Here is a 26,858-nt window from a genome sequence, read left to right as displayed (position 1 = left end):
AAATTCCACCAATTATGTAAAAAAAAAATGTTTGACCTGACATGAACAAATTTGGTGAAAATAGTGCTGTTCTTATCTCTAATCTGAGAATTCACTCACTAAACGCATCTCCGATACCACACATCAGCATAGAGGAAATAATGTTAGACATCTGTGTAGAAAACAAGGTGAACTCCAATCTGAGGTAGAAGGTCTGATAATATCATTTTTTAACATGTATTCAATCTCTTGATCTACAAGTTTGCACTTTTCCACATTCATTCAATATGGATGTTGTTTGATTGGTTTGGTATCTCCAGCATTAACATCATGACAAAACTATTAGGGTTCTCTTAGGCACATCTGGAAACAGATTTCTAAATTTTTAAAGTAGCTGTTTCATTTGTTCCTTTTCCTGGGGCAAAGATGAGCCAACTTAGCATCCAAATTTTGCAAAATAACTAAATTAGACTGATCAATTGGGACAATGTTTTGTTTGAAGTGACTCTCTCAGAGTCAGCTTGTATCATCCCAGGGACCCTAAACTCCTCCGTTTTATCAAAAACAATTCCTCTGCTGAAGGCTGTTCCTTGCTTCCAGCCAAATTCTCAAAAGAACTACATTTTGCATCTCCAATCAGATGTTTTAACTACATAGTTAACTTCATTCACCTTTGACTCAATTTTGACTTAAGGGGATTTAAATTTGTTGGGAAAATTAATCCCCTGGTTTAAAAGTTCTCATCCTACCTTTTTTTTTTAAATCATCCCAGGCCTTCATTTTATCTTGAGCCGTTTACAAATTCTCTCAAGCCAATTTACGAACAAGCTTTAAACTTTGACACATAATCCAATAAATTCAACTGCACATCCTCATTAACCTATTGTTCCTTCAACAACACTAAATGTCCTCTAACTCAATGTCCAACACAATCCACAGTAACTTTAGAAAGGGATTTGCCAAAAACAGGAATAGGCTATAAAGGAGCTACTGGGAGAACCTGATTAGTTTTCCCCACAACCTGACAAATGTAACATGTCTGGCAAAATATCACAATGTCTTTTCTTAGACTAGGCCAATAAAATAGTATCATAATCTTATATATAGTTTTCATTATACCAAGATGACCACCCAAGGGTGTACTATGGGCCGAGGTTTAAATTTCATCCCTGTAGTTCCTAAAACCTATAACTTGGTGAACAATTGCTCATTCCTCATTGGCAGAGATATCAAGTGGTCTCTGCTTCTTCATTAACACCCTTTTAAAATACTGGCACTTTCTTAATTTCCTCCTCAGAACGAGCCTTATCTCTCACTTCAATCAGATGAGGATGTCTGTTCTACCCACTAAAAACTCTTTTCGAGACAATGACAAATCCTTATTCTCAGGTTTAACACCAGAACTCTGTTCCAAACCATCTGCAGCGGCAAGCTTTTTTTTTTAAAGCTCACGTCACTGCACGGGCTGAATATATATCCGAATTGGTCTGTTTCATCAATTGGCAGACAACCTCATCACAGGGATAACTTTACCCTCTTCAAGGTCATTTCCAAATTATTTTTCTAACTTGAATAGATATTCCACATTACCTCTCTGGAAGGTTTTACTTGTGTGATAGTACAGATTCTATCACCAATGTGTATATGTACAGATTGTAGTGTAGGATGACTGTGATTGGGTGAGAATGTAGCCACACCTATTGGCAAGTCTTAAAGGATTACTCCTAGCCAGACCAGGTCATTCTGGACTGGTCAACCTACTTGTGATATGCTCCAGTCTTTTAGTTAATAAAAGCCTTGGTTTGGATCAACAAGTCTTTAGTTCTTTAGACGCGCCCTTCAATTTTATTAACTAAAAAGTTTTGAAGGGATGGAGCATATGCTACAGCTGAAATGCCTTGACATCGACCCACAGTCAGCTACAGCTTCGAATGAGTTTAAGCACTGGGTGAGATGCTTTGAAACATACTTACAGCTCTCTGACCCTGCCGTGATAGAGGACAACCATCAACTACTAATATTGATAACTATGGTGTCCCCGGGAATCTACCAGTGTCCAGGACGCGACCACTTATGCCGCAGATAAGAAGGTGCTGAAAGGGCTCTACGAGCGACCAGTGAACAGGGTCTTTGCTCGGTACAAACTTGCTACAAGGAGGCAACAGCCTGAAGAGTCCTGTAGAGCTTATATTCAGGCACTAAGGGCAATGGGCGGGGACTGTGCCTGCACAGACAGAACTGCTGCGGAGACCACAGACGATTTCATTCGGGATGCCTATGTGGCCGGGGTTTGATCGAATGAGGTGAGGCAGCACCTGCTAGAGCACGGGGGAGAAAACATAGAGGTTGTGATCTGGATCGCAGAGAGGATGGAGGCTGCGGTCTTAAGTATGGACGTGTACTCTCGGGGCTGGACCCCACACTCTGATGTGAGTAGGATGCCCTCCCTCTACCCTACTACTGCCGCTACGCTGCCCAATGCAACCCCAAAGTGTTATTTCTGCGGGAGGAACAAGCACAGCAGGTCCCAGTGCCCGGCGAGAAAAGCAAGGTGCCAGAAGTGCCTTAAAAACGGCCACTTTGCTGAAGTCTGTCGCTCCAAAATGGCCGCTGTCAAACACAGTGCCTCGTGTGAAGCCCAATCGCCACTCTCCATTTCAAACACTTCTTCCTCAGAGCTCTCGTCCAATGAGAGCGAGGACTCCACCGTGCGGCAGCGCCTGACGTCACGGGGCAGACGCTGAGCGCGGAAGGTACAACCCACCCTCGCCACAATGATGTTCACCCTACCTCACGAAGCAACATCTGATCAGGCCCCAGCCCCGACCTCAATGGCCGCCATGCTGCCGACTAGGGACCCGCTGCCGGCGCCAACCAGGGACCTGCTGCTGCTGCCGACCACCAGGGACCCGCCGCCGCTACCGCTGACCGGAGACCCGCTGCCACTACCGACTGGGGACCCGCCATCACAGAGGCAGCTGACCAAGTACTCGCAACTGCGACCAACGCTGCCGACCAGGGATCCACCGACGCTGACGACCACAGACCCGCCGCCGCCAACCACCTGACTGATCACCCCACCGCCAACAGCAAGCAGCGACCCCCAACACTTACTGTTGGCTGGCCGACACCCCCAGCAGCATGCAGGCAGCAACACCAACTCCTCGACGCTATCTCTTCATGCCCAACTGTTTGCATGACATCATCATGCACACGTTGCGTGACATCATCACGCAGGACTCCACTGTCCCCATTACAAGTCTCTGCATCAATAAATCTCGACCAGGACTTCCCCCAACTCCTCACAAAAGCAATGGAACTGATTAAAGTGCATGGACACTATACCAATTGCTTATTTGACTCGGGGTCAACTGAGAGTTTTATCCGCCCAGACCTGGCCCACCGTTGTGGACTGGCTATTCTCCTCACTGCACAGAGAATTTAATTGGTGACCAGATCGCACTTAACTGGGGTAAAGGGGTACTGCATGGCGACCCTAAAAGTCCAGAGCATCACGTTCACAGACTTCAAACTATTAATCCTTCCCCGATTGTGCGCCCCTGCACTGCTGGGACTGGATTTTCAGTGCCAGTTTCAAACCGTTTCCCTGCACTTTGGGGGGCCTCACGCTCCACCATCTGTCTGTAACCACTCCACCCCAGAAGCCTCCTGCCAGGGGCAGCCTGAGCCACCCACCCCCATGCCCTGGAGCCTCACCTGTAGTCTCTCCACCCTCCGAATTGCTCTGCCAGCGCTTTTCACAAACCTCACCCCTGGCTGGAAGCCTGTGGCCACCAAAAGCTGGCAATATAGTTATAAACACAGGAAATTTATCACAAGCGAGGTGCGCAGACTGCTGGACGAGGGCATTATCGAACCTAGCTCGAGTCCATGGAGGGACCAGGTGGTGGTGGGGAGAAGCCACTGACTACAGCCAGACAATCAACTGCTTCACGCATCTGGATGCATACCCCCTTCCACAGATCACGGATATGGTGAATCAGATCGCCCAATACTGTGTATTTTCCACCATTGACTTATGTTCGGCCTATCATCAGCTCCCGATCCACCGAGAAGGCCGACCTTTCACAGCCTTCAAAGCGAATGGGCAGCTGTATCAATTCCTCAGGGTACCCGTTGGTGTCACAAATGCCGTCATGGTCTTCCAGTGGGAAATGCACTGGATGGTGGATCAGAAAGGGCTGACTGCTACTTTCCTGAATCTGGACAATGTCACCATCTGCGGCCATGACACGGAGGATCATGATGCCAACCTTGAGAAATTTTTTCAGACTGCAATTCGGCTGAACTTGACCTACAATTTCGACAAGTGTGTCTTCCGGACCACTCAGCTCACAATTCTGACTTGTGTGGTGGAGAACAGGATGGTCATGCCGGACCCTGACCACATGCATCCCCTCATGGACTTGCCCCAAACCCCCCCCCCCCCAACACCCAGAAGGCACTCAGATGCTGCCTGGGCTTTTTCTCTTACTATGCAGACAAGGCACGGCCATTCATCAAGACCACCTCCTTCCCCCTGTCAACCGAAGCCAGAGCGGCCTTCAACCACATCAAATCGGACATCACTGCTGCAACACTGCACGCCATCGATGAGTCCATTCCTTTCCAAGTCGAGAGTGATGCGTCTGACTTTGCACTGGCAGCCACTTTGAACCAGGCAGGCAGGCCGGCCGGCAGTCTTCTTCTCCAGAACCCTCCAGGGTCCTGAGAGCTAACACCCCACTGTCGAGAAGGAGGCCCAGGCCATAGTCGAAGCAGTTCGTCGTTGGAGACACTACCTCACTGGCAGGCGCTTTACGTGGCTGACCGACCAACGTGCGGTCTCCTTCATGTTTAGCAATACCCACCGAGGTAAGATAAAGAATGACAAAATCACCAGGTGGAAAATCGAGCTCTCCACCTTTAATTATGACATACTGTATCGGCCTGGTAAACTCAACAACTTGCGCCAACATATAACTGGACAGACTGCAGAGACTCCACGAGGAGCTCTGTCATCCAGGGGTCACTAGGTTCGCACACTTTATCAAAGCTCACAACCTGCCCTAAATGGTCGAGGAGATTTGCTCCATGACCTGAGCCTGCCCGGAGTGCGCTGAGTGCAAGCCCCACTTCTTCTGTCCAGAGAACGCCCATGTCATCAAAGCCACCCACCCCTTTGAGCGTCTCAGTGTAGACTTCAAGGGGCCCTACCGTCGACCAACCGTAACACCTACATTCCTACAGCCATCGATGAGTACTCCCGCTTCCCGTTCGCTGTGCCCTGCTCGGACATGACTGCCTCTTCAGTTATAGAGGCCCTGCACAGCATCTTCGCCATCTTCGGGTACCCCAGTTACATCTACAGTGACAGGGGGTCCTCGTTTATGAGCGCAGAGCTGCAGTAGTAGCTTCTGGAGTGTGGTATTGCTTCAAGCAGGACCACCAGCTATAACCCACGCAGTAATGGGCAAGTTGAAAGAGAGAATGCCACCATCTGGAAAGTGGTTACGCTTGCCCTCGGGTCCAAAGGTCTCACCACCTCTCACTGGCAGGACGTGCTCACTAGTGCCCTACACTCCATCCGCTCCTTCCTATGTTCCATGGCCAATGCCACCCCCCATGAAAGGATGTCCTCTTTCCCGAAGAAATCCGAATTGGGAACGACCATACCAGCAGTTCCCGGTCCGGTCCTCTTACAATGCCATGTCCGGTACTCAAAGAATGACCCCTTGGTAGACTGAGTGACTCTGCTCCATACGAACCCACATTATGCCTACGTTGAGTACCCGGATGGGTGGAAAGACACAGTCTCGGTAAGGGACCTAGCCCAAGTCAGATCAGGCACAGCAGTGCCTTTAACCCAACCTCCCCCTATTCCTTCTCCCCCCCCCCAGGTCATATGCTTGAATAGATGGACCAGCACCACCCCACCAGCTCAGGCCAGACTGTTGACGACGCCGTCGGGGAATTGAGCAAAGCAGTGGCCGCACCCTATGGACCTGCCGGCGACACGACTCCGGCAACCCCAATCCCGGCACCACAGTGGTCACGCCGGATGATCAGGCCCCCTGACCGATACAGCCCCTAACCTCCATCCACCCTGAGGTCAGTTCTCAAAGAAGGGGTGAATGTGATAGTACAGATTATAATGTAGGATGATTGAGAGTGTAGCCACACCTAATGGCAGGTTCTTAAAGGATTGCTCCTAGCCAGATCAGGTCATTCTGGACTGGTCGACCTACTTGTGATATGCTCCAATCTTTTAGTTAATAAAAGCCTTGGTTTGGATCAACAAGTCTTTGGTTCTTTTGACGCGCTCTACAACTTGGCATAAATTTAACCCTCTGGAAGGCTCCACTTGGCACAAGCTTAACCCTGTGGATTAAAGCATACTCATCTGCTAATTCAGCAGATTCTTGCCAAGTTTCCATTGCTTCCTCAAACTGTCTTTGCCTCTTGGCTTTCTCCCTTCTAAGCTTTTACTAATTCCAGCTCAAACTGCTTTTGTTTCTCAGCTTCGTCCATTCCAAATCTCCTTTATCTCTCTGCTTCCCCCATTCTAAGTTTTTCTCTCTCAAACTCCAATCTAAGGTTTTCCAACTCAATTTGTGCTACTGGTGACCTCTTCTCAAAGGATTCAGAAGTAGCACTTTGAGTACCTGCTGTCCCCAGCCTGTCAACCCACTGTCAATCTCTAATGAACTGAGAGCACAAAATAGTCCACAACGATTTTGCACACCCTTTTCAGGCAATGATTTTGGCAGATCATGTCAATTGGGGAAGGAAGACTACAGTGATCCTCTGCCACTCCTCTGGTCCTGTGGATTGGCCTCCAATCCATGTCTCTGCAGTAACCATATCACACTGTGATGTAGCTGGCCAAGAGCATTTGTAGAAGGTTGACAATAGTGACTGATAGCCTTTCCCGCTTCAGTCTTCTCAGGAAGTGCAGATGCTGTTGCATCTTCCTGACAAGTGAGGAGATGTTGTGTGAGATGGGTGCACAGGAGATTTACCAGGATGCTGCCTGTCTCATGTCTCATCCAGAAAGATTGACCGAGCTAGGGTTTTTTTTATTTTTTTCCTTTAAAAGTGCTTTATTTAGCGATTACACAAGGTCACATTAATACACTAGTTTTGGACTTCAAGATACATACTATTCACATTACAGTATAACATGGTCATTACTATACCAAAAGCACTTGGGACCCAGAAATCTTACATTATACCCATGGTGTTCTTTTCCTTGGAGTGACAGAGGATGAGAGGTGACAATAGATGTACACAAGATTACAAGCAATCACAATTTTCCACAGGGCCACAATAGCCAATACCAGAGGACTTCAGTTTAACATGAATGAAAGAAAGTTTAGGGGTGACATCAGACGTAGGTTTTTTTTAAACTCGAAGAGTGGTGGGTGCCTGGAATGTATTGCTGGGGGTATTGGTGAAGGCTGGTGCAATAGGGCCATTCAAAAATAGACAGTTAAGCACTGAGGAAGAGGAGGGTTAGATTGTTGTAGAGCAAGTTTACATAGCTCAGCACAGTATTGTGGGCCAATGGGCCTGTACTGTGCTATATTGTTCTATGTTCCAATATGGAGCTGAACATTGCACAAAAGAAGCTGAGCTCTGACAGAGTCTTCTGAATGATCCAGCTGAAACAATGTGCTCTGCAGCTGACAAGGTGGTTCAAAACAAGCCAGAGACCAAAAATATTGGTCCTCAATTATTGTTGGAATTCTACACATCTTTGAAGAGGAGCATCAGCTGAAGAGGGGATGCCAAAAATAAATAGAATTTACCAAAAGATGTCAAAGTTTGAGATAAATTGAAATTTCTGCACTTGTCATTACAGCTTTCCAGTACAAATTGCTTTTCTTGCCTTGGTGCAGTGCAGAAGAAGCACAGTAGGGATGGCATAGTTAATGTAGTGGTTAGCAAAATGCTAATACAGCGCTACTGACCCAGATTCAAACACTACAGTCTAAGGAGCTTGTACCTTCTCCCCATGACCTGCGTGGGTTTCCTCCCAAGTTCCAAAACATATGGGGTTAGTAAGTTAATTGGTCACATGGGTATATTTGGCTTTGTGGGATGGACAGACCTGTCACTGCTATATCTCTAAATTAAATTAACTGATTAAAAATGAAAAGAATTCTTTAGCATCTCAGCCATTTCTTTATTTCCCATTATTAAATATAATTTTCATCCTCAAAGAGGCAGCATGTACTTTAAATTCTCTAATCCTCTTTGTAATGGCAGACAGTTCAGATAAAGCTGGACGATTCAGGCTCTAGTGGTTCTATGGGTAAAACCACCTGCCAAGGGAAGTCCTAATTGGTAAATGGTTTGAAAATGCAAAAAGAGTAGAAAGTAGACTGGCAAACACTTCTTTTTTTTCAGAGCTTCAGCTGGAATAATATCCAAAGGTTGGAGCCAGAGGCAGCTGAGGCACTGCTTACTGAAGCCTGATTAATGTTTTCCCAACAATAGTTCCCACGTGGTGCAGTCCAAAGGGTGCCTGTAATGTTAATTAATAATGTGTCGACAATACTTGGCTATGGAAAGCAGGACTGTTCAACCTGATGCCTGCTCCCTCAAGTAAAAACCTTAAACTTCTATATTCTGCTTCTCTCCTGAGGCAGTGGACTCGGGAACACCTCGGGTCGTGCTGCCTGTGGGTTACATACAACAACCTTCATCTAGAAGTACTGTGAAAGAGAATCAACCAGGATGGCATTGCCACATTACCGTTCCAAACATTTTTTTTAAATGGCAATCAAACATTCATAGAAAGACTTTTAACTCCAGGGTTTTAATTTAACCACAACACCAGAAAAAAGCATTTTGTCTGCAATGAACAGGTTATACATCACACAATGCACAGCAACTTAAAACAGTTGTTTGTGTTTCCCTGTGATGACAATGACTTCCCCTTCATTCTGAGCTCTAATTTATTCCTCACACAAGGTAAAATTGAGGTCTGCAGAAAGAGCAGACAGTAGCTTCTTTTAAACTGCAACAACTGGGAGGCCCTCCTGGGACCCAGGTGCTGGAAGGATCTTTTGAATAGCAGAGGGATCTACCCATTAAATCGCCAACCCAGCCATTTAAGAGGGATCCCACCCCTGCAATGATGCATCACGTACTCACCGGAAATCACACATACTCCCAGGTGTACAACGCTGGCTGCCCAGTGACACATGCACGCAAGTGATGACGTCACCGGAATAAGTGGGTTGACCATTTTAATTTTCAAATCGCCTGTGGACACTACCTACGTAAGTGTAACTGGGTTCCCTGACTACCTCTGGGATAGGTCAGGGACTCGGTTGGATCCCGACGGGGTTGACCAGGTCAGATCCTTTCCAACTGCTGCGCAAATGGGGCGCTAACCAGGCAAAATGCCATTTTACACAGCAGTTTGAAAAGGTCTACCACTGAGGCAAGGAAACCACTCAAGTGAGGCAGTTGAACAGAATAAAATCCAAAATCCTTATCAGAAGAAGGAAAGTAAGTGTCTGATACCAGCATTCTATGTTTGCTCAGGGATATGCTAGAAGGGACCTGCTCATTACCACCAGGTTAATATCTTTAAACAACTTTAAGTTGTTCATACAGAAGACCAGGAAAGATTTAGAGAATTTGAGGGGCAAGATTTTTATACAGAGTGTGATGTTTACCCAGAAGGAGCCACCAGAGGAAGTGGTAAGGATGGGTACAATTACATTGTTCAAAAGATATTTGGACAGATGTGCAAATTGGAAGGGTTTGGATGGAAATGAGCAGAAGCAGGTAAATTAGACTAACTCAGGAAGGTGCCTTGGTTTACAGAGATGAGTTGGACTGAACGGGCTGTTTCCAACACAATGATTTGTAATTTTTTAATTTTTTATTTTTTAAACAATGATTCGTAATTAATGAATTCTGTTCTGCTGCAGATGAAGGACTTGTCAATTTCTACCAGACAGAAAAACACATCCATAATTCTGAGGCACAATGAACTATAAATGTTATCCTTTAACAGTTTAACCTCAACTTGTGTTTTGTATGGGGCAAGATTCATGTTCATAGAGCAAATTACATATCAGAGCTGTGTTACCATTACCATGTCAAACATTACTCTGGACAATAAGTTGCATCTACTGTGGGTCTCCCTTACGACTTATTAAATTGATCTAAAAATACATGACCTATTTTATTTTAAATTATGTACGCTGGAATGTATTCCCAGTTAAGTGCATATCTAAACCCAGAAACTGGAAATATAATTGGCTATTTATGATGTACGTGTGATTATTTCTGATTTTTGGGCAAAGTAGAGATCACAGATGAAAATAGAAATAACAAAGGATACCCGACAGCTGAGATAGGGGTTAAATGACATAATCAACAAAATCAAATCATAAAGGAAGGAGATTGAAAATTTGGCTGAATGGTGTACTAACAAAAACCTCGCACTCAATGTCACCAACACCAAGGAGCTGATTATGGACTTTAGGAAGGGAAAACCAGAGGTGTTCGATCCAGTGATTATAGGGGGATCCTGGGAGTCTCTATCTCAGGATGCCTTTCTTGGATCCAACACACTTGAAGAAAGCACATCAGGAGTTTGCAGGTTTGATATGACATTGGCAAACTTCTAAGATGGATGGTGGAAAGTATGCTGACTGGCAACATTCCATCTAATTTTTAGTTGTCAGTGTGCACAAAAATCTCACGGTGTGCAATTTTTTTTTCCTCTGACAAAAGTATGTACGCACTGAATGTGTGTGCAAATGTAAACTTGAATTTGTACAATTATTAATGACGCCATTATTTTAGGTCACTAACCTTTTGTGCGCACTGGTTATGATTATGTGTGCACACATGCACAACTTAGAGGGAACAGTGCTGACTGGCTGCACCATAGCCTTAGATGGGGGCACCAATACATCACAGGCACCTCTCTCCCTATCATTGAGAAAATCTACATGAAAAACTGCTGTCTGACAGCAGCAATCATCAAGGATCCACATCACCCAGGACATGCTCTATTCTAGCTGCTGCCCTCAGCAAAGAGGTACAGGGGACACGAGACGTGCATCACCAAGTTCAGGGACAGTCACTATCCTTCCACCATCAGACTTTCAAACAACAAACTTAGACTCATTTAAAAACTCTTACTTTGCACATTATTTATTACTGGATATTTTTTTTTTCTTCTTCTCTACTGCAGTTTATTTACAATTTTTTCTTTGCTTACATTTCTCTTTCCTTGAGTACAGCTTTTTGCACTACCGAAAAGTAGAAATTCTGCCTGGGCAACAGGAAAAGAATCTCAGGGCTATATGTGATGTCATTAATTACATCTGACAATAAATCTGAATTTTCTCCTTGCAGTTTTTCCAGTGTTTGGCACCACCTACAAATGTCATGAAGACTACAACACTGAGACCCAACACAGATTGGGTGTCCACTTCTGAGCACTAATAATGTGTGTGGGTCAAAACGTTATCTTCCTTAAGCCAACCATTTCAACACTTCCCAACCATTCCTACAGTCATATGTCCGTCTTCAGCCTAGTCTAGTGTCTTGAAGTTAAACGCAAGATCGAGGCACAGTTAACATAGCAGTTTACGTAATCCTATTACAGCACCAGTTACCAGAGTTGTAGGTTCTCCCTGTGTCTGTGTTGGATTCGTCCAGGTGCTCTGGTTTCCTCCCATGTTCCAAAGACATGGGGTTAGTAGGTTTAGCAGTGTGAGTTCATGGCCAGAAGGGCCTGTTACCCATGTTTTAAGTCTAAAAATAACACATCATAACCACCCTGGGCTGTCTTAAACCTAACTGCATGAGCACTGATTTTTCTAATTTTAGGTAACCCCCAACTCATTTCACTGTTTGTCTTTTCTTGACCTGTCTATTTTTTCCTCTTGTTCTCTAACTTTTCTTTCCCCTTCAAAGAAGTCTCTCCTTCTTCCTGTCTTTGTACCTCTCATACTTATTGTCCAATAATCTGGGCCCTCCCCCAACTACTTTCCCTTGATGTATGTAATCACTTTTTAAAATCTAAATCTCAATGAAAGTTCCGGACCTCAAATGTTGACTGATCATTCCTATCCGCGGATGCTTATCTGAACTGCTGAGTTCCTCCAGCAATTCGCTGACTACCTGCTGATGATATGGGCCAGACGAAGTACATTTCTGGCAGGAAATGAAACTTTGTGAGTTACTTACAGCCTGGGTCACTTGCTTGCTAAAAACTAGAGGCACTAAAGAGTGGATTTGTTTAATAGAAGCTTTCCATGTATTCTGGAATCTCAATTGTATAAATAGACAACTTTCAATTATTCTTTCAATTCTTTTCTTTGGCTTGGCATCACGGACGAAGATTTATGGAGGGGGTAAAAAGTCCACGTCAGCTGCAGGCTCGTTTGTGGCTGACAAGTCCAATGCGGGACAGGCAGACACGGTTGCAGCGGTTGCAGGGGAAAATTGTTTGGTTGGGGTTGGGTGTTGGGTTTTTCCTCCTTTGCCTTTTGTCAGTGAGGTGGGCTCTGCAGTCTTCTTCAAAGGAGGTTGCTGCCCGCCAAACTGTGAGGCGCCAAGATGCACGGTTTGAGGCGTTATCAGCCCACTGGCGGTGGTCAATGTGGCAGGCACCAAGAGATTTCTTTAGGCAGTCCTTGTACCTTTTCTTTGGTGCACCTCTGTCACGGTGGCCAGTGGAGAGCTTGCCATATAACACGATCTTGGGAAGGCGATGGTCCTCCATTCTGGAGACGTGACCCATCCAGCGCAGCTGGGTCTTCAGCAGCGTGGACTCGATGCTGTCGACCTCTGCCATCTCGAGTACTTCGACGTTAGGGATGAAAGCGCTCCAATGGATGTTGAGGATGGAGCGGAGACAACGCTGGTGGAAGCGTTCTAGGAGCCGTAGGTGGTGCCGGTAGAGGACTCATGATTCGGAGCCGAACAGGAGTGTGGGTATGACAACGGCTCTGTATACGCTTATCTTTGTGAGGTTTTTCAGTTGGTTGTTTTTCCAGACTCTTTTGTGTAGTCTTCCAAAGGCGCTATTTGCCTTGGCGAGTCTGTTGTCTATCTCATTGTCGATCCTTGCATCTGATGAAATGGTGCAGCCGAGATAGGTAAACTGGTTGACCGTTTTGAGTTTTGTGTGCCCAATGGAGATGTGGGGGGGCTGGTAGTCATGGTGGGGAGCTGGCTGATGGAGGACCTCAGTTTTCTTCAGGCTGACTTCCAGGCCAAACAATATACAGTAATTAATAGGCACCCTATTAACCAGTAGAACACAATGTGATCTTTCCATACAGCGTTAAGGACTTCTCTCCACTGTGAGCTTTTTGAGCTATTTAATGCACATATTTATCTTAAAATATATAAAAATGTAATAAAACAATGGAAATTATTCTTTTTCTATTGACACTTGACATAACCAGCTCAAAAAGAGCTGAAGGTGAACACAAAAACTGCAGAGGCTGGAATCGAAAGCAAACAATGAGATATTGGATGAACTCAGCAGATCAGGCAGCATCCGTGGAGATAAACGGTCATTCAATGTTTCAGGTTGGGATCCTCTATGAAGAATTGAGTGCATTAACCCTCCAAGTTCCTCCAGCATCTCATTGTTGAAAAACTCAGGACTGAATCAACGACTGCCTTTTACTTTTTATGGATGTTGTATGACCTGCTAATTTTCTCCAGCACTTTTTGTTTACTGCATTAAAGAAAGAGCTTTCTGATTTTGTCTGCCCCCTGCAGAAAGAGCAAGAATTCTGCACCTTGCATTTCCTTTGTAAAGACAAATTGTGATGGCATAATTATCGTTTGATTTTTCTGAGGAGAAATTTTTTTCTTGAGGTAGCATTAAATTTTCTTTAGAGATTCTGCTTCATTTGATTAAACAAGCCTATATTTTAAAATCAAGTAATTAAATGGAGGGTTCAATCATTTATTGTCAGAGTATATATGTGACATCATATTCAATCATGAGATTCCTTTTTTCCTGCAGGCACAGTAGAATTACAGTAGTGCAAAAAAATAAATTGTACACAGTGTAAAACATGTAAACAAAGAACTGTAAACAACTAAAAAAATGTAAACAAACTGACTATGCAATACAGAGAGAACAAAAAGAAAATCAATAAAGTGCACATGAGTCCTTAAATGAGTCTCTGAGTTTATCATTGAGGAGTCTGATGGTGGAGGGGGAGAGGCTGTTCCTGAACCTGGTGTGCACGCCTTGAGCACCTATACCTCTTTCCTGATGGCAACTAGAGAACAGAGCATGTGCTGGGTGGTGAGGGTCTTTGATGATTGCTGCTGCTTTCTGATGGCAATGCTCCCTGTAGATGTACTCAACAGTGGGAGGGTTTTGCTTGTAATGTCCTGGGCTGTCCACTACCTTTTGGAGGGCTTTATGCTCAGGGGTTTTGGTGTTTCCAAACCAGACTGTGATGCAGCTGGTCAGCACACTTTCCACACCTCTAGAAATTTGGCAGGGTTTCTGGTGTTATACCAAACTTCCACAAACTCCTGAGAAAGTAGAGGTGTTTTCTTCATGATGCCATTGGTGTGTTGGATCCAGGAAAGATCCTCCCAAGAACTTAAATTTGTTCACCCTCTTCACCTTGGAATCCCCAATGATCATTGGATTGTATGCCTCTGGCTTTTCTTTCCTGAAGTCAACAGTCAGGTCCTTAGGTTCAGTGACATTGAGTCCAAGGTTGTTGTTTACCATTTAGCCAAGTTTTCAATCTCCAACCTGTATGCTAACTCATTCCCTTCCTTTGTACAACCCCTTATCATGGTATCGTTGGCAAATTTGTAATGTTATTGTTGAACAGAGCGACACGGTAATTGGTGTAAAGTGAGTAGAGCAGAAGGCTAAGAACACAGCCCTGTGGTGCTCCAGTACTGATGGAGATCATGGAGATGTTCTGGCCAATCCTTATTGATTGCAGACTGGAGGTGAAGAAATCCATGATCCAATTGCACAGTGGGGTGTTAACCCCCAGGTCTTGGAGTTTGCTGATCAGTTTTGAGGGGATGATGGTGTTGTATGTCAAACTGTAGTTTATAAAGAGCTTCCTGATGTATGCATCTTTGCTGTTCAGGTGTTCCAGGGTTTTGTGTAGAGCCAGTGAGATGGCATCTGCCATAGATCTGTTGCTACATTAGGCGAAGTGGAATGCATCCATGCCATTGCTCAGACAGGAGCTGATCTGCTTCATCATCAGCCTTTCAAAACACCATCTCTGTTGATGTAAGTGCTAATGGTCGATAGTCATTAAGGCAGATTACTACACTCTTCTTAATTGACACCTGTTTGAAGCAGGTGGGTACCACACCCTGCTGGAGTGAGATATTGAAGATGTCCATGAATATCTTGATAAGTTGGTCAGCACAGATTTTTAATACTCAGCCAGGTACTCCATCTGAGCCAGATGCTTTCCTTGGATTCACTCTCCTGAAGGCAGCACGCACGTCATCCTCAGATACAGACAAAGAAACATTGATTGTCATGTTGACATTTGATTTAGCTCTGTTCCTGGATGCAGTGTCAAGGTATTGAGAGCCACAATCTGTTGTGAGGAAGAATCAGCTGGATGTTTTACTGCTCCTTACACTTAATCACCTGTCTATTTATTTGTTATTTTGCTCTACCTGCAGTATGAGTTGATTTCCCTGGATAGCATGCAAAACAAAGCTTCTTACTATATTTTGTATTAATGATAATAAAATAAGTTCAAATCAGTGAGAACAGGCAAGGGGGAAGTTTTGTTCTCAGATTCTTGTGATTAGCTTATTTTAATTCCAGAGTTCAATAAATTAATGTATATTGAAAGAAGGTCATTCACAGATTTCAACGGTGTCATTTTAAAATTAAAGATGGTGAAATCCATGTGGAATATCAGCAGATAGGTCAGCCAGAAAATTTTAAGTGGGAGAAAGAGAAGGTTAAAGTCTTGGAAATTGAAGAAAAATTACAGATTGTGTTCATTTCTTGTCGCTTCCTGATAGGAAGGATGTAGAAGCTTTGGAGAGGGTGCTATGATGTTGCCTGTACTGGAGAACATCTCTTATGAAGAAAAGTTAAGTAAACTAGGAAGTAAAACACAAAAGCCTGTAGACACTATGGGTGAAGTAAAACAATGCTGAAGAAACTCAGCAGGTCAAATGATGTCTTTTATATAGCAAAGATAAAATATATAACCAACTTGAGCCCTTCATCGAGATATGGAAAAATGTAGGCAGGCATCTGAATAAAAGGGTAAAGGGGGAGGCACATGGAAACAAAGGCAGGATGTAATAGGTGGAGAAAGAAAGAAGGGAGAGCAACAAGGGGTAGAGCGATGGCTAGTTGACTAGAATTATTTTCTTTAGAGCGATGATGGCAGGCAACTTAATTACTAAATTTAGATATACAGCACAGTAACATACCTCCTTACCAATCACAGAGCATTTATGGAATGTGAGTTCAGGGGAGCAGTTTGAAAACCATTGCTCGAGGACAGTCTCTAACAATAAATTGCACTGTATGTACATTGTTGAAACTAAGTGCAATCAATGGCACTGCTATTTTTTGAACAACTACTATACCATCCATTGAAATGTTACTGATCGATTAAAACATTTACCTCAGAGAAAAAAAAGTTTCCCTCAGTTGATTAAACATGGCAGAACCAAAAAGACTGAAAATAACAATGGGAAAATGAATACTTTTTCACAGAAGTCCAGGGGAAGTGTGTTTGTTTGATTTGCAAGGAATCTGTTAACTTTAATAACCTATTTTTAATAGCCTATCAACAGATTTACACATTGCATCATAATCATTAAGGTGGAGGATGTTGGAGACGGCCTTGTCCCTTTCTTGATCTTTTCTCCTGTTCTTATTTTGCACCCAGCTTTTTATTTGACATTGCTTTTTGAATGAGTTTTAAAGAGTTTTATTGTATTAATTTAAATTAAGAGCAGCAGATATAGAAATGCCAATTATAATATGTGAGCACATCAATAAACTACTGTACTCTCAAAAGTTAAACTGTTCAATAGCGTCAGACAGTTATTTGATAGAAAATGAATTTTTGATAGCACAACAGTTTTCTGATCTAAACACACCATTTTTGTTGCAACGTAACTGGTTTAAAACTGCCGGGAATAATATTATTTGGCCCACGACTCGACATTTTTCTGTATGTGGCCCGCAACCAAAAAGATTTGGCCACCCCTGCTTTAAAGGGTCCCAACCCAAAATGTTGACTGACCCTTTCCTGCCATGGAAGATGCCAAATCAGCTGTGTTCCCCTAGCTTCTCACTGTCTACTCAAGCTCCGAATCTCCTCTGCTTTGCCTGCCCTCTGCTGAAGTGCGGTGAATTTACAGGAAGATCAGAAAACTGTTCAACCTCCATTACTTGCTCTCTGAAAGCATAATGATGCCAAGTCACAATGCATAGACAACACTTGCATAAATGCACACAAGACCCAATCTGGCATCAATCAATGGAATGAAAGAATGAGGCAAAAACCATTATTTGTTCCAAGTCCTTCAACCTACTACTGTATTACAGTATCACACAATTTCAACTCTAATAATCACAATCTCAGACACCCCAAAAAATCTGATAACTATGTTGCTTTATCAGGTTACTCCCTATGGATGCTGCACATTATATATTGCCCTCAATCCCAGCATCTGCACATTTTCTTGTTTAACTCCTCCTGAATCAGCTACTGGACATCAGGGAAGTGCAAGTGTGAGTATTTGGTCTCAAGGATGCAGCTCACAGGAGCAAGTAGTTTGCAGGGAAATAAAGTGAAGGAAGTAAAGCCATTGTAAACTCATAACTCATGATGTCTTCAACATCATATGAGAAACTCTGACCAATATGGCTCAATTCCCAGACCTCATTTCCTCAGCAAGGAGCAGCATAAACTTTAGAACACTTTTCTGTAGATGGGGAAAAAACTTAAATGTACCTGCAAGCTCAAGATTGGTAGTAATATAACATAACAATTACAGCACGGAAACAGGCCATTAGGCCCTTCTAGTCCGCACCGAACCAAACACCCCTCTCTAGTCCCACCTCCCTGCACAATGCCCATAACCCTCCATCTTCTTCTCATCCATATACCTGTCCAACCTTTTCTTAAATAATACAATTGACTCCGCCGCCACTATTTCTCCCGGAAGCTCATTCCACACGGCTACCACTCTCTGAGTAAAGAAGTTCCCCCTCATGTTACCTCTAAACCTCTGCCCCTTAATTCTTAACTCATGTCCTCTTGTTTTAATCTTTCCTCCTCTTAACAGAAATAGTCTATCCACATCCACTCTGTCTATCCCTTTCATAATCTTAAATACTTCTATCAAATCCCCTCTCAACCTTCTATGCTCCAAAGAATAAAGACCTAATCTGTCCAATCTCTCCCTATACTCTAGATGCTTAAACCCAGGTAACATTCTGGTAAACCTTCTCTGCACTCTCTCCAATCTGTTTATATCCTTCCTATAATTAGGCAACCAGAACTGCACACAGAACTCCAAATTAGGCCGCACCAACGTCTTATACAATCTCAACATCACCTCCCAACTCCTATATTCCATGCAATGATTGATAAAGGCAATAGTAAACCCTGCAACAGAGGTACAAACATCTTAAAGCACAGTTTAAAGCTGTAAATATTACATTACTTTTGCAAAATCCAACAAATCTACTGGTTGGATTGCAAAAAGATCTGAACCTTGCCACAGACCCTGCTTCAATCGGTGGATGACAAACACACTGCCTGGGAAGAGAAAACACAAGACATCTTCCTCGAAGCTTCCTTGAAAAATGCGATATTCTCACTGATAGAAATCTCTGCCCAAGACTTCAGTAGATAAGAAGCATCAATGAATGTCAGAAGAATTTCAGTCTTTCCCAACAAGACAGAGTGTGCATGAACCCAATTAAACCAACCACTTACTGTATAATGCCAGCATATAGGACAATCCAAAGCTTTAAAACATTGCCTCAAAAATCAGCATTGTCTTACATGCCGGGTCTAAAATCCGAACCTTGATAGCAAAGTTTCAACACTGTTGCCATCTTTCCCTTTCCCCTCCATACCCTACTCCATCCTGTGGCTCTGACTCAAGAGTACTGGTCAAGCCCGAGGCACAAGGGGTAAACCTGCAAGAGTCCAACTAAGTCTCAGTGCTCCCCATGGTGTCCATCTTCTCAATCTAACTGCTGTAGATTCTGTACAGGCTTTAAATATCCTGCTACAAGTGCTGACCAGTTTATTTTAAAATATGCTCATAAAATTAAGAGCATAATGCTAATTTGGCATTAAAATATTGTGACAGCACCACTCCACTGGTCAGTGGTAAGTGTCAGACTTGGGAATAGCTCAATACCTGCATTTTAGGTGGAAAATTTTGGGGTTGTCCTATATGATGGCATATACAGAAATCCATTAAGATACATCTGTCCCTTGTGGAACAGCTGAGAGATCCCACCAAGGCTCAAATCATCTCAGAACTGAAGTGAAACAAGTTGCATTTTAGCCCAAAAGTCTCAAAATAATGACTTTTTTGCTGCAGTGGTGACTAAAACCTTGAATTGCAAGATGATTATTTAGAAAATACAATGTTTTTATGTTTTATTTATCAGTGACACAGAGCCTCAAATGATGTTCACATTTTCTAATTAAAGTACAAATTCTTAATGTTGAAAAGTTTTTTTTAAGAGAGAAGGAAACAAACCAGATGTTTGCACAAAATCCTTTGTTCAACAATTAGAAGTTATACTGCGATATACATTATTCTCTCCCAAATATTTAAACTCAGCATCTTGCTGGACCATTAAATGGCAGAAGAGAACCTCACACATTGCCTGATGTTAGTGAATAAAATAGGATTAAAAAAAAAACAAATTTGGGACAGTTTTAAGATTGAGCCAACAGATTAAAAAGATAAATGGTTGATCCTTCAAATGTATTAAGATGCGACAGTTATATTTCTTTCTTTGGCTTGGCTTCGCGGACGAAGATTTACGGAGGGGTATAAAAGACAGTTATATACAGCTAAGGTGATAAGGTAGATCAACTTCCTTACCTCATGAAAAAGACTAGAACCAGGCAAGAGGAGAAAGATTTAAAGTTGATCTGTGCAGACATATGGAACAATCTGAAAGAGGAGGTGACAGAGACAGGTATAATTACAATGTTTAAAAGACATAGATAGGAAAGATTTATAAAGATATCAGATCGATGGGATTATCTTAAATGAGCATCATGGTCGAGTTGGCCAAAGGATCTCTTTCAATACTGGTTAACTCAATGAGAATCTTTCTTTGTCACACATTTTTCTTTTAAAATTGGTGCTCTGAATATGGAAGAATCCTACAGTACTCATCTCAAGACTGAAATGTAGCTCAGAACACATTCAGCATTATAACAAAGGGAATATTAAGAACCAAAACAACATTTAACACTTTTCATTGGAAAATGCTTACAACCAATATAAAAGAATAGCAACAGTAAACAGGTTAAGCACCAAAACTTGCAGCTAGAGGAGGGATTAAACATTTTTGGAAACATTGTAAGAGGATGCTATCAAGTTAACAGCAAGGTGATAGCAGCAACATAAATAAACTAATTAAAAGGTTACAGCCATATAACATTTAGGTTGGGCTCCAATATAGAAAGTTCAGCGAGGCTTTGGAAAGGGTACACAAGAGGATGGACACTATAAAACATTACAGCACAAAAACAAGCCTTAAGCCATTCTAGTCTGTGCCAAACTATTTTTTTGCGTAGTCCCAGTGAATTTTCTCTCCCTACAGCTCAAGTAGTCCAAAGGGAGAGACAATGTCCATATTGTGGAGACCATACCACTCCATACCCACCCTCCCTGCACCCACACCCCAACCACCTAAGGGCAGCACAGTTTGCACAGCGGTTAGTGCAACGCTGTTACAGTGCCAGCAACGCAGATTTGAATCCAGTGCCATCTGGAAGGAGTTTGTATGTTCTCCTAGTGTCTATGTGGGTTTCCTCCCACCATTTAAAATGTACCCAGGTTGTTGGTCATTTGGGTGTAATTAGGCAGCACTGGCTTGTGGGCAGAAAGGCGCTGTTACCGTGCTGTATGCCTAAATTAAAACTTTTTTAAAAATTTTTTTAAATGCTCCTCATTTCAATGTACCTATCCAAATTTTTCTTAAATGTTAAAATTGAGCACTTATTCACCATTTTAGTTATGTACCCCTCACTATTTTGTTTACCTCTATCAATCTCCCCTCATTTTCCAGGGAATAAAGTCCTAAACAGTTTAATCTTTCCTTACAACTCAAATTTCAGACTTATTGTCAGAGTACATACATGACATCACATACAACCATGAGATTATTTTTCCTGCGGGTGCAGCAGAATTACCACTTATTGGTAGTGCAAATATATATATTTAACATACACATGTAAACAAATAATGTAAACAAACTGAAAGGAATACAGAGAGATTTTTTTTTTAAATCAATAAAGTGAGAGTCCTTGAATGAGTCCCTGATTGTGTTCAGGACTCTGGTGGTGGAGGGGTGGCAGCTGTTCCAGAACCTGGTGGTGAGAGTCTTGTGGCACCTGTACCTCTTTACTTTTTTTTAAAAAAATTTTAATTTTTCACACCATAAACCACATTGACCATGATACATACATTTTCCTTTTCAAATATCTACAGTGTAATTTTCTCCCCCCCTCCTTCCTTCCATCCCACCCTCCCTACCTCCCCCCCCATCCATTTAAAGTACAAAAGCTAAGATACATTAAACCAGTCAAACAATGTTGTCATTCAATAAAAATAAACAAGAAATTCCACTGAGTCAATTCTTTTCATTTCCTTCTCCTTTCGTTAATTTAGGTGGTGAATGTTCCCGGTAGGTTTTCTCTATTGTGTTTCATGTATGCTCCCATTTTGTTCAAATATTTCAATATTATTTCTTAAACTATATGTTATTTTTTCTAATGGAATACATTTATTCATTTCTATATACCATTGTTGTATTTTCAAATTATCTTCCAATTTCCAGGTTGACATAATACATTTTTTTGCTACGGCTAGAACTATCTTAACAAATCTTTTTTGTGCACCATCCAAATCAATTCCAAATTCTTTGTTTTTTATGTTACTTAGGAGGAAGATCTCTGGGTTTTTTGGTATATTGTTTTCTGTAATTTTATTTAATATCTGGTTTAGATCATCCCAAAATTTTTCTACTTTCTCACATGTCCAGATTGCATGAATTGTTGTTCCCATTTCTCTTTTACAACGAAAATATCTGTCAGATACTGTTGGGTCCCATTTATTTAACTTTTGAGGTGTAATGTATAGGCTGTGTATCCAGTTATATTGTATCATACGTAACCTCGTATTTATTGTATTTCTCATCATTCCAGAACATAACTTCTCCCATGTTTCCTTTTTTCTCTTTATATTTAAATCTTGTTCCCACTTTTGTTTAGTTTTACCATTTGTTTCCTCATTCTCCTTTTCTTGCAGTTTAATATACATATTTGTTATAAATCTTTTGATTATCATTGTATCTGTAATCACATATTCAAAGTTACTTCCCTCTGGTAACCTCAGACTGCTTCCTAATTTATCCTTCAAGTAGGATCTCAATTGGTAATATGCCAGCACTGTATCTTGAGTTATATTGTATTTATCTTTCATTTGTTCAAAGGATAATAATCTATTTCCTGAAAAACAATTTTCTATTCTTTTGATCCCTTTTTTCTCCCATTCTCTAAAGGAAAGGTTATCTATTGTAAAAGGGAGTAACTGATTTTGCGTCATTATTAGTTTTGGTAATTGGTAATTTGTTTTATTCCTTTCTACATGAATCTTCTTCCAAATATTGAGCAGATGATGTAATACTGGAGAACTCCTAAGTTGTACCAATTTTTCATCCCATTTATATAAAATGTGTTCAGGTATCTTTTCCCCTATTTTATCTAGTTCTAATCTAGTCCAATCTGGCTTTTCCCTTGTTTGGTAAAAATCTGATAGGTATCTTAATTGTGCGGCTCTATAATAATTTTTAAAAGTTTGGCAGTTGTAAGCCTCCTTGTTTATACCATTCTGTTAATTTATCTAGTGCTATCCTCGGTTTCCCCCCTTTCCATAAAAATGTCCTTATTATTTTCTTTAACTCCTTGAAGAATTTCTCTGTCAAGTGTATTGGCAATGCCTGAAATAGGTATAATATCCTTGGGAAAATGTTCATTTTAATACAGTTTATCCTTCCTATTAGTGTTAATGATAAATCTTTCCAATGCTCTAAATCGCCCTGTAATTTTTTTATTAGTGGATAATAATTGAGTTTATATAGATGGCCGAGATTTTTATTTATTTGTATACCTAGGTATCTTATTGCTTGCATTTGCCATCTGAATGGTGATTCCTTCTTAAATTTTGAGAAATCCGCATTATTCATTGGCATTGCTTCACTTTTATTTACGTTAATCTTGTAACCCGACATTTCTCCATATTCCTTCAATTTCTTATAATTCTTTTATTGACAGTTCTGGTTCTGTTAAGTATACTATAACATCATCCGCAAATAAACTGATCTTATATTCCTTGTCTTTTATTTTTATCCCTTTTATATTATTTTCTGTTCTTATCAATTCTGCTAGTGGTTCTATAGCTAACGCGAACAATAAGGGTGATAGTGGGCATCCCTGCCTTGTTGATCTGCTTAAGTTAAATTGCTTTGATATATATCCATTTACTGTCACTTTCGCCAATGGTCCCTTATATAATGCTTTAATCCAATTAATATACTTCTCTGGTAAACTGAATTTTTGCAATACTTTGAATAAATAATTCCATTCTACTCTGTCAAAGGCCTTCTCTGCGTCTAACGCAACTGCTACTGTTGGCGCTTTACTCCCTTCTACTGCATGAATTAAGTTAATAAATTTACAAATATTGTCTGTTGTGTGTCTTTTTTTAATAAATCCAGTTTGGTCTAGATTTACCATTTTAGGTACATAATCTGCTAATCTGTTTGCTAATAATTTAGCTATTATCTTATAATCTGTGTTAAGTAATGATATTGGTCTATATGACGCTGGTGCAAGTGGATCTTTCCCTTGCTTTAGTATTACTGTAATTATTGCTGTTTTACATGAATCTGGTAAGCTTTATGTTTTGTCAATCTGGTTGATTACTTCCAGGAGGGGCGGAATTAATGTCTTTAAATGTTTTATAGAATTCTATTGGGAATCCATCCTCTCCTGGTGTTTTATTATTTGGTAATTTTTTTATTATCTCTTGTATTTCTACTATTTCAAATGGTTCTGTAAATTTATTTTGTTCCTCTATTTGTAATTTTGGTAGTTCAAATTTAGTTAAAAATTCATCTATTTTGCCTTCTTTCCCTTCGTTTTCAGTTTGGTATAATTGTTCATAGAATTCTCTAAAGTTTTCATTGATCTCCATTGGATTATATGTGATTTGTTTGTCTTTTTTCCTTGATGCCAATACCATTTTCTTAGCTTGTTCTGTCTTAAGCTGCCATGCTAGAATTTTGTGCGTTTTTTCCCCTAGTTCATAATATTTCTGTTTTGTCTTCATTATGTTCTTCTCCACCTTATATGTTTGTAGTGTTTCATATTTTATTTTTTTATCTGTCAATTCTCTTCTTTTAGTTGTATCTTCCTTCATTGATAATTATTTTTCTATATTTACTATTTCCCTTTCCAACTGCTCTGTTTCCTGATTATAGTCCTTCTTCATCTTGGTTACATAACTTATTATTTGCCCTCTAATGAACGCTTTCATTGCATCCCATAGTATAAACTTATCTTTCACTGATTCCGTATTTATTTCAAAATATTTTAATTTGTCTTTCAGTGAATTCTCTAAAATCCTGCCTTTTAAGTAGCATGGAGTTTAATCTCCATCTATACATTCTTGGAGGGATGTCCTCTAACTCTATTGTCAATATCAAGGGTGAATGGTCCGATAATATTCTAGCTTTATATTGTGTTTTTCTTACTCTATCTTGCATACGAGCTGATAACAAAAATAGGTCTATTCTTGAGTATGTTTTATGTCTACCCGAATAATATGAATATTCCTTTTCCTTTGGGTGTTGTTTCCTCCATATATCCAAAAGTTGCATTTCTTGCATCGATTTAATTATAAATTTGGTTACTTTGTTCTTTCTGTTAATTTTTTTCCCAGTTTTATCCATATTTGAATCCAAATTAAAGTTGAAATCCCCTCCTATTAATATGTTCCCTTGCGTATCTGCTATCTTCAAAAAAATATCTTGCATAAACTTTTGATCTTCTTCGTTAGGTGAATATACATTGAGTAGATTCCAAAACTACCTGTACCTCTTTCCTGATGACAGCAGCAAAAAGAGTGTTCGCTGGCTGGTGTAGATCCTTGATGATGCTGCTGCTTTCTGATGGCAGCACTCCCTGTAGATGTATTCAATAGTGGGAGGGTTTTGCCTGTGATGTGTTGGACTGTGTCCACTACATTTGCAGGGCTTTACACTCAGGGATATTGGTGCCCTATACCAGATCGTGATGTAGCCGGTCAGCACACTTTCCACCACACATCTGTAGAAATTTGCCAGGGTTTCCAATGTCATACCAAACCTCTGAGGAAGTAGAGGCACTGACATGCTCACTTCATGATGCCATTAGTGCATTGGGTCCAGGAAAGACTCTCTAAGATAGTGACTCCAAAGAAAAATTTGCTCACCCTCTCCACCTCTGACCTCCCAATGATCAATGGTTTATACACCTTTGGCTTTCCCTTCCTGGTCAACAATCAGCTCTTTGGTTTTGGTGACATCGATGGCAAGATTGTTGTTGGTGTACCTGTTACGTAACAGACAACAGCGATAAAATTAGCCTAGACAGTGTTATATTTAAAATAGTATTTTAATTATTAATCAACCTTAACATAACACAGTGGGGGGGGGGGGGGGGCGTGGCAAGATGGCGTAGAGTCTAGACATGTGATCTCGACCTCTCTGGCCGGACTTTTAAGTACCCATTTTTAACCCCTTGTTTTCAAGTTTAAACTTCTTAAATTTTAGCTTAAAGTATTAAGGAACTGTTATGACCATTAATGCAGAAGAAGTTACATTTTCGAAGTGTTGAAGATTTGGGGCGTAAACAACTTGTTACAGCTTCAGGTTTAACTTCCTTAGTGTCTAAACCACAAAGACTGCCTGTGGGAGCTGAAAAAAAAATGTCTACTACTCACCAAGTGAAGGATGGTGCTGGAATTACCCGTTCTCTGGAAGAAGGTGCGTGTTCCCAAGAAGTGGATCCCGATTCTGGAAGCCTTTTGATTTTAACGGAGGGAGCATGCAGGAAGACGACTCCATTGTCTGAAATGCATCAGGAAGCATTTCAACCGGAGGAGTCACGCGATGGAGTAGTGGCCGGACGGTGAACTCCAGCCCTCTCCAGAAAAGTCGGGAAAAACAAGAGAAAACACAAAGGCACAGAAATAAAAGTTACAGAAAAGTGAGTATAAAGGTGGAAAGAAGATGGCGACAAAAAAAGAAAAGTCGAAAGCAACGGTAAGAAGAGAGGAAGAGAAGACAAAGGAGGAAAAAGGTGAAGGCCTTACCTGTCCGAAGAGGCCCGCTGCGGAGAGAGAAACCCGCTCCCTCAGGTCGGTAAATAATGGACTACAAAAATGGCTCGCAGAGCCGAGTAAAAGTGCGCAACCGCGCATGCGCGAAGTTTCGCGCATGCGCGATGCGAATGAAAAAAAACACACCGACGGGAGGGGGGACCAGCTGGGGAGTCGATCTCCACAGCCGGCAACGACAGCTGCAGAAC

General features: G+C 41.6%; 1 long non-coding RNA gene across 2 annotated transcripts in view; it reads right to left on the bottom strand.

The window, feature by feature from the left end:
- Positions 1–7,085: 7,085 nt before the first annotated feature.
- LOC138740654 (uncharacterized) overlaps positions 7,086–26,858 on the bottom strand; it is a 35,569-nt gene continuing 15,796 nt past the window's right edge. For both annotated transcript variants that reach the window (XR_011343099.1, XR_011343098.1), the window contains 3 exons: positions 25,762–25,880; positions 20,098–20,169; positions 7,086–8,663 (listed from right to left, as the gene is read on the bottom strand). This is a non-coding gene — a long non-coding RNA (uncharacterized lncRNA). The remainder of the gene's footprint in view (positions 8,664–20,097; positions 20,170–25,761; positions 25,881–26,858) is intronic.

Source organism: Narcine bancroftii, chromosome 8 (genome assembly GCF_036971445.1).
Source record: "Narcine bancroftii isolate sNarBan1 chromosome 8, sNarBan1.hap1, whole genome shotgun sequence".
NCBI lineage: Eukaryota > Metazoa > Chordata > Chondrichthyes > Torpediniformes > Narcinidae > Narcine > Narcine bancroftii.
This window is presented reverse-complemented; position numbering and strand designations above follow the sequence as displayed.